A 9,160-nucleotide genomic window follows, 5' to 3' on the forward strand; every position below is an offset into this window, starting at 1 on the left:
GATGGAAGCTTGATATAAAAAAAAAATCTCCTGAAAGTGGGGTGTCTTACTTATTACAGATATAGCCATGAAGTTTGTTGTTTATGTTAACATGCTAATAGGAGCCAGGTGAAATAGGAATTGGTCCCATACTTTGCGCATCTATAGTCAATAAGTAACAACAACAAAAAAAACCCCATCCCAAAACAAACAAACAAATTAAAATCTTTATGTCATTTGAGAATATGTAAATGCATAGAAAAATAGATCCCATTTTCTGCAAGGTGGAATGATGATGTGGTAAATGTCACTGAAAGCAGCTTGTCAGGAAAAAAGAAAAAGATAAGAACCTAGCTAGTATGAAGGGCTGTATATAAAACCTGAACTAGGCTTAACAAACCTTAAAGGCACTGAGTAATGTAAATGCTATTACCTCCAAAGCTTTGTTTCTTCCCTAGTTCAAGAAGCAGAATCATCTGTGATAAAAATTAATCTGAAAATTGGTATCATACTGTCTAGTAGAACCTTTATATAATTGTTGGTCTCTCTTAGTTCATGTGAATAAATATATAAGACCTCAATCATAATGTGTACTGCAGGAAGGTTCTGCTAATGTATTTCCACTCAGCTGCTTACAGCTGCATGTTACTATTTCCTAACCAAAAGAAGGAAAAAATATTTTGTGGTTTTATGCTTTACAGTTTGATGAATTTGTAAGAGAATGCTAAGAAAGTACCTTTTGGTGAGGACAATATAGTCCCTTATCTTTGAACCTTAAAACATTACAAAACCTTCAGCTAAACAAGAAGACCAAAGAAACCCAAACACCCAGAAGAAAATCCTTTTTTGATTCCTGGTGATTTGAGGCCTTATAAATTATAATTATCACTAGTGTTTCTATATTCATGGCCTTCTTTGAAAGGTTGTTAAGTCTGAAAAACATTTTTAATTAAATGACAGATCAGATGGGATCTTCTTGCAAGTAAAATAAATTCACAAGTGCCCTTATAGATTGATGAAAAGTTTTATTCCTTTTAGATCTGTCTTTAGTTTTGGTTAACATATAATCAGATAAGCTAGAGGACATGCAGAAGGCAGTATTGGTTAAAAATAGTAAATTAATTGCAAGAAAAATATCCTTTCTGCTAGGTGTTCTTGAAGTGGGAAGTTAGAAATGCTAACTGAAATAATAGTATAAATCCTCAACAGAATTGAGGATTTGCTTGGTCAGAAAGTTCAACTTTTGTATTGTAAAAATCTGAAAAGGCCAGTTGGCCTCATTTGTCACATTCTGCTTCAGCTCCATGGTTTCTAGATAGTACACTCATGAACAGATGTGGACTGATGGTAAAGAAAATACAGGGGTAGAGAGGTCAAACATTTTTCTCTTCCTCTTCAGGTCTGTTAAGAGCAGTATTTTCTTTCTCAAGTTATTCCTGTCTCTTTGTTTTAAACAGGGGGACTTTATGATCGTTTAATTTTAGTCTCATTGGAATGCTTCATTTCTTTCTGACATGAATTTTTTGCCTTCTTTCTGTATTTTATTTGACACGCCTAAAAAGGGAAAAATCTGGAAATGCAAGGGGAGAGGAAGTTATGAATTTGGGTTCTGGCAGTAAATATCTATGTATCACTTGTACCTGTTATTTTTGTATGTTAACTAAATTTTTGAGAAACTGTTACCACAGCAGTAATGTTGTTGCAAGTATGGTGTCCCAACAGTCATATTGGACCTTTGGGATCAAGCCCTTCTGTTGGAGGTCAGAATGGCAACTTCTTTTTGGAAGTTACCTTGCCTTGACTCTTTCTGTAATCCCTCTGAAGCATGTGTCATATGCATTGTTCTGGGGTCAAGGCAGGGTTTGGGCATGTAATCCTTTTTCTCACAGATGTGAATTCAAATCAGAGTTGAAGCACATGCCCATACATTTTTGATTCAATCACCAGAATACTTCTGGTTTTAATTAAATGGGACAATCCATATCCCTAAAGTTAGACATTTCCCAAGTTGTCACTCTGAATCAGAACTGCCTACAATAATGTTCCTGGACTGCTTGTGTGAGTAAAGATGGTAGGATCCTTTTCTCAAATCTGCATCTAAAGATGAAAAACTTTATCCTGAAACTACCCAGCTTTTATAACTTGGTCACAGCCTTGTTACTAAGCAAACAAATGACAGAAATAACATTGTTCAGTTTCCTCTTCTGCTTAATTCACTTGAAGAAGGAGGTTAAAAAATCCCAGCTGAACTTGCATTTTGGCTGCAGTGAGACTTGTGGTACTTCAGTGCAGTGACTGCTGGTCTCTCCTCTGCAACCACAGGACCCAGTGCCCAGCATAAATCTGCATAAGACAGCAGGAGTTTTATGGGTAGCTTGGATATTTCCCTTCCCAACAGACTAACAAACAATTTCTTCTACTGCAGTTGAAACAGGTGAATAAATGAATTGTGTGGCTGTATGAGATACTTCTGACAGAAACTCAGGAAAGCTGTTCCTTTGGTGCAGGCATAACTTATGACTGAGGTCCTGTGTGTAAATGAGTTTCTCTGAGACTTAATGGCAACAGCATGATAAACACTTTGATCAGAAGAGTCTGGGATTTTATATGTCTTTTTGTGATGCTGAGGCAATAGACTCTGAAATTTGATTTACTGGTTATGTAATTGGTAATAGTTACGACACAGATCAGTTTTTCTTCCACCCGCTGATCATCTCCCCAAACAGTTAAGAGCTATTTTCCTTCTCTGAGGATGTTCTGATGAAGCTGATGCTATGTGCTAGGTCCTGGCCACCTGCTTTACTTGCTCATGTGAATACTTTATTGAGTCATACTCCCAAAATATATTGTTGCCTAAATCTAGGGAAGATTGACAATTGCTAGCAGTTGAACTTTCATATTGTGCCAGAGTTTATGTTAAAAAATAAACTCTTACAAATTATCAGTGTCTGGAGAACATATGGGTTGTTTGCTAAGAAACAAAGGATGGTAAGCACCTAGTTTGCTATGTGAGAAGGGTTTGCTTTTGCTGTTAGTTACTGCAGGAAGAAAAATCCACTGTAGACCACTACATAGGAAACTGAGATTCAATGTTCCATACTTTTCTTCTTAAGTGTTGAAGTTGTCACAGAAATGTTCCCCATCCTATGTCAGCTACTCTTAGCCTTAAATGTCAAGTGCATTCTTCTTTTGGCACTGTGAATTTTCTAGTTCTTTTCAACAGAGCAGTATCTTCTCAGCCAAAGGGTTAAGGTTGCTTCAGTAAGGCAGAGGGCACAGGGTGTCTGTAACTGGGCTAAGTTTTTCTGTGAGCCAAAACCTGTGGGCAAAAATCTTTTCTGTGAAGAATTGACTCCTAGTCTTGCCTTTTTGGAATGTGATCTAAATGAGATGCTCCTATACTGAGGTTCTTTCTTTTTATCTGCTGTATCTTTAGATGCTAACCTCCTGGAAGAGTGTCTGTCTTTGGGGGAGGATTCTAAGCAGTACTGCAGGTGAATGATGGTATCCACCTTTCAGTCCACAGGACACAGGGAAAATGTAAAATAATGTGCCAGTCTCAGCATTCCCCTGGGCTGTACTTGGAGGGGGCTGACTTCAATAAGCTCCTTGGTCAGTAACTGAGCTGTTTTGAATTTGGTTGAGGCATCTGCCTGTCCCCAAGGATTATGCACAAAAGTAGATTGCACCTTCCCCCCCACATTAGGAAGTGGAAGGTGAAGAATGAATTATCCACCCTAAGGACAGAATTATCCTGGTTTTGAATTGTTGAGGCTTCATCTCATGCAAGTTTTGGGTACTGCAGTCTCAGATATAGGCAAGCTGAAGAGTCTCCGTAAAAGAGAAACCAAAAAAGAAGGTGAGTATGGTTACGTAGAAAAGTGGGACAGAACATAATCAACTCTACAAATAGTAAAGAAAATAAAGTTTTTATTCAATAGCAGGGTATCTAGGTGGATAATGAAGAAATTCAAGTGAGCAATGAATTTTTATCTTTAATGCAAATCGTGCAAAAGCATTTTGTCTTGATGTCTTAGAAGTGGTTTAAACAAAAAAAATATTTTGATTTAAAATATTTTTTCTAAGTAAATAAGTATAGCTTTGCAGTTGCTGTTGAATATTAAGCTTAGACAAAATATAAAAGCTTGCCTTATTTCAAAAGCAGCCCATCTCAGACCATTTAACCTCCAGTGAAATTCCCACCAAATTCATTGTGAAGACTATGGTGACTGTATTTACACTGAAGAACAGCCTTTACTTCATAAAATTTGATAAAAGCAAAGTAATCTGTATAGGTGTTTGATAAGATTTTACACAACAGGTACATTTCAACATATTGCAGAAGTGGTTCTGAAATTTGTTTGTGTGTGGGATCTTAGTTCAAGGTTTAGTTTATTTAGTCCTCTGGATGACAGGTTTCCATTTGTAAATGCAATTCAAAGCTGACCAGTGAACCAGTCATGGTTGCAAAATCCCACTGGACTTGAAGAGTGTTTAATCAGTTGTTGGAGCATACTTCACTTCCTTCAGAAACAAATTTATTTCATTTACATCATGTTTGAACTGTCCTGCTGTAGTATAAGCATGGGTAATTAGGGGATTACTTTAGTACTGCACTGTTGCATTGAATGAAAGGATTGGGATATGAAACTTTTACAGTTCCTCCTGAATCACATAGTTCAGTCTTAATTTATCACACTTCATCTTTTGTTTTTATTTAAAAAATACAGTTGTCACAGCAGACAGATATGCTTACTTTTCAGTGTATGTTTTATGCCAGTATAAATGTGTGCAAACTATGAAAAAATCACATCACACATTTTATTGGTAGTTTTCCTCATTGAACTGTCAAAAGTGACTTAAATTTCTTCACTTAACAAAGAGGTTATTATTAATAACTTGCCTTTTTCTTGACAGACATTCCAAATTATCAAGGGTATGGAATTTTAACCTTATTATTGATAGCAACTAGACATTTTTAAGATGCTCATCAAAAAGTTCTTCAAACTTTTTCTTCTGTCCAATGACTTGATGCTCATAAAAAAAGAATAAGTGCTGATAAAATGTGAGCACCATTTATTTTCTAAGTGCACATCTATCTGTCATAGTCCTTAACATTAATCAAAGTACCTAAGTCCACATAGTAATGACCTCAATAATTTACAGGCCAATACTTGCATTCAGTTCTTGTCTCACAACATAAGCTGTATTTGTGTGAATGTAGAAGCAGTCTTCTGACTGGATTTGCTGCCTCTCACTTTGGGAACTAACATTACTTAATAAATGTTAATTAACTTACTGTAGTCTTATATAATTGGAGTGCAACTTCTTAAGCTGACAGTTTCTGACCTAAAAGTTGTATTTATAGTTTGTATCTGAGTCCAAACTTTCCTTCTGTTTATTATGGTACGACCAGAGTTGGATGAGAAATGTCTTTCCAGTTCTTTGAAATTTTGAGGAATTTCATAGTAACCTCTGTTCCAGTGTGGAAAGAGAATGTGCTTTTTTCAGTGTTTTGGAGTGTGTTGGTTTTTTTTATTTTATTTTTTTTTTCTAATAAAATTGGGACTGTCTTCATTTAGCCAAAGACTTTGGTGGTAGGAGCACATCTTGGGAACAGAGAACCCTGAATCAAACGCCTAATAGCTCCTTCTCTGTGAGTTTTCTCACAGACAGTTTTGCTATATCCAGCTGAGAGGAAGGAAGAAAATCTACCTTATACATTTTCTGTCTTCCCCTCTTGCTCAGAAAGTTGATTTTTCTTATTAACATTCCTAAATCAAAGAAACAGATTGGCACTTCCTTATGGAAACGTGTTCTGTTCAAGCATTTCTGCAATTTGTGTTGTCGTTTCTCAAAGGCTTTGGCAGAGTGAGGGGTAAGCGGGGGGCTTCTCTATTCCAGCCTCAGATGCTGGATTTGAGTCAATCAGCAAGATTCTTCTTCTTTCCTTGAGACCTAGGATGACTTCCTATTTCTGTGTCTTTTTTTGCTGATGGTTTTTGTGGGTTGGGTTTTCAGTTTGTTGTTTGTTTATTGGTTTTGTTTTTTTTTTGTTTGTTTGTGGGTTTTTGGCCTTTCTTGGTTTTGGTTTTTTTTTTGGTTGCTTTTTTTCTCTTGTGCAGCTCGTAAAATCTCTTCTTCAAGACATGAAGGCTTGATTATCTGCTTTCCCCAGGAGTCTGTACTCTTCATTCCTCGATTCTTTGTTGCCGTTAGGTCGGCAGGGCTGGTACAAGCTTGCTTACTGCAGATTGGCTTCACCCAGTGTATCCAGCTAATTTTTCCCTCAAACCATGTGGAGAAGGAGAAATGATCCATAACCAGCTATAGTCTTTGTTTTTTTCCCTGCTGTTATGTTTCTTTTCATACACAGGCTTTTCAATTTCATGAAGCCAGCTTTGCATGAAGGCTGAAATGTAATTGCATCCTCCTGAGTAAAATGGACAGTTTCTGTGCCAACTGCATTTTTAAAGAAAAAGATTACAGCATTCACTCTGCTGCCTGCTTTCTTTGCCAATGAATCCCTCTGCTGATGTAAACAGATTAAATATTCTAAAACATCAGCCAGACCAATTCTTTATAATTCCGTAAGTGCATGGAACAACACCTTCATTATTGTTGTCAGGGCAAAAAACTAAGCATAACAGGTAGGCCTCTTCCAATGCTCCTTGGTTTAATTTAGCAAGTACTACTGAGGATTCAGTTCAGCATGCATCGTGCTTCTACATCTCCATCTGACCTTAAAGTTTAATTGCCTTGTGGAATTTGTGGCTTTTTGATATACCCTGTAGATCTAAGGCAACATAATAAATATTGTGCAGTTTGCAGTTTTTTGTTTGTTTTAAACTGAAGTCCTGAAGTGTGCTTATATTTGTTTATGTAATGGAAAAAAAAAAATAATAAGGGTTCCACACAAAGCAGTTTCAAATATATTTTTCATCCCTTTTTATAGTTTCTAACATTCCTTGTATAGTTGATAATACCTTTACACAGCCTCAGGAAATTGGTGGCTCTTGCAGGTTGGAATTTAGATGCAGTATTTTGTCTTTGATTGATCACATTTTGTAATATTTCCTTCAGGAGGCACTGAAGGGCTAATTGCCATTAACGTCCAGTTCAGCAGATTCAGCAGATGTTCTGTGCAACAGGATGAAGGGGGTGGCAAGCTGCTAAACCTTCAGTTATTGTCACAGCTACACCCATCCTAGCTTCTGATTACACCTGCTGCGGGAGAGGCTCAGTGGTGCCACATCACTGACTTTCTGAGCATTTTATGTTCATCTCAACCAAGGAACATAGCAATGACCAGACAAGCCCTAAGGAAGTATTACAGCCTCTGTCTATAAAATAAGATTATGTTCTGAAAGATGCTGAGCATCAACTCTGAATAAAATCAGTAACAACAGAGAGTATATGGAGCAACACAAAGCAATGTGGAGGAAGTACTGTAAGTCTAAAAGCATTGAAAGTATGAAAGAAACTTTTATGAAATTAAAAACAGTGAGTTGTATATAACTAAACTCGAGTAGACAGGATTATAAACCAATGTGAGCACTGGTACATAGAGGCTGTGGAAGGAGAAGGTGCGTAGGTCATCATTAGAACTGTGAATGCCAAGAGAGAAGACTTAAAACATCATAGTACTGTAATATCCTCATGTGGGGTCAGATAAAAGTGTGAGACCTTAGAATGGGAATTGTCATTATGTATCTGCTTCTGTATGCAGAAAGCTAATGGATTCTGAAATACTTCATAATATGCACTTTTAAAGAAGATTCTTTAACTCCTATTTTTTCCCCCATTAATATAAATTCTCTTGCTGAGACATAAGGTGATACAAATGTTACATTGTTTTGGGTTTTTTTTTTTTCCTCATCAGGAAGCACCAAAAATAGTCTATAGTGTATTTTCAGAGAACAGTTGGGCCTTTACAGTATGTTTTCTTACTGTTAACTTTACTAAATTGTGAGGGATGTAACCATAACCACTAACCTGATTTTAGCCAAATTATAACTAACTTACTCTTTAGCCTCTACCTGAACAAAAGCATTCACCGGTTATCTTTGTGAGTTTACAGAATCCTAAGATTACAGGCAATTCTCATGTACTGTATGGCCATCTGCAGATCTTGTCAGCCATCTTTTGACAATATCTAAAAGAAAACATGGTTCAAGGCTGCTATGAGAGGGAGGTTTTCTTCCATCAAAGGCAAAACTTGCCCTTGCAAAACTTAAAACTCCGCCTTTCAAGAGAAGCTTACAAATAAAAGAGAGGTAGTACTTGAAATCTGAGGCCAATATTTTTTCTACCATGTACACTACTTAAGATGTATTAAGACATCTGTTAAATGGTAAAAGTAAGAGCACTCTATTGAAGGCTATTGATGATTACTGGGTTTTTGAAGCACAGACACATGTTTGTGTGTGTGTGATGGTCATGTGCAGCATTACAGAATCCCAGAATCCCAAGGGTTGGAAGGGACCTCGAAAGATCATCTAGTCCAACCCCCCTGCAAGAGCAGGGTAACCCAGAGTACATCACACAGGAACTTGTCCAGGCGGGCCTTGAATATCCCCAACGTAGGAGACTCCACAACCCCCCTGGGCAACCTGTTCCAGTGCTCTGTCACTCTCACAGTAAAGAAGTTCTTCCTGATGTTAACGTGGAACCTCCTATGCCCCAGTTTACACCCGCTGCCCCTTGTCCTACCACTGGATATCACTGAAAAAAGCCTAGCTCCATCATCCTGACACCCACCCTTTACATATCTGTAAACACTGATGAGGTCACCCCTCAGTCTCCTCTCCTCCAAGCTAAAGAGACCCAGCTCCCTCAGCCTCTCCTCATAATGGAGGTGTTCCACTCCCTTCATCATCTTTGTGGCTCTGCGCTGGACTCTTTCAAGCAATTCCCTGTCCTTCTTGAACTGAGGGGTCCAGAACTGGATGCAATACTCTGGATGCGGCCTCACCAAGGCAGAGTAGAGGGGGAGGAGAACCTCTCTTGCCCTACTAACCACAGCCTTTCTAATGCACCCTAGGATGCCAGTGGCCTTCTTGGCCACAAGGGCACATTGCTGGCTCATGGTCATCCTCCTATCCACCAGGACCCCCAGGTCCCTTTCCTCTTCACTCCTTTCCAGCAGGTCAACCCCCAACCTGTACTGGTACATGGGGTT

Source organism: Melopsittacus undulatus, chromosome 8 (assembly GCF_012275295.1).
Source record: "Melopsittacus undulatus isolate bMelUnd1 chromosome 8, bMelUnd1.mat.Z, whole genome shotgun sequence".
Taxonomy (NCBI): Eukaryota; Metazoa; Chordata; class Aves; order Psittaciformes; family Psittaculidae; genus Melopsittacus; species Melopsittacus undulatus.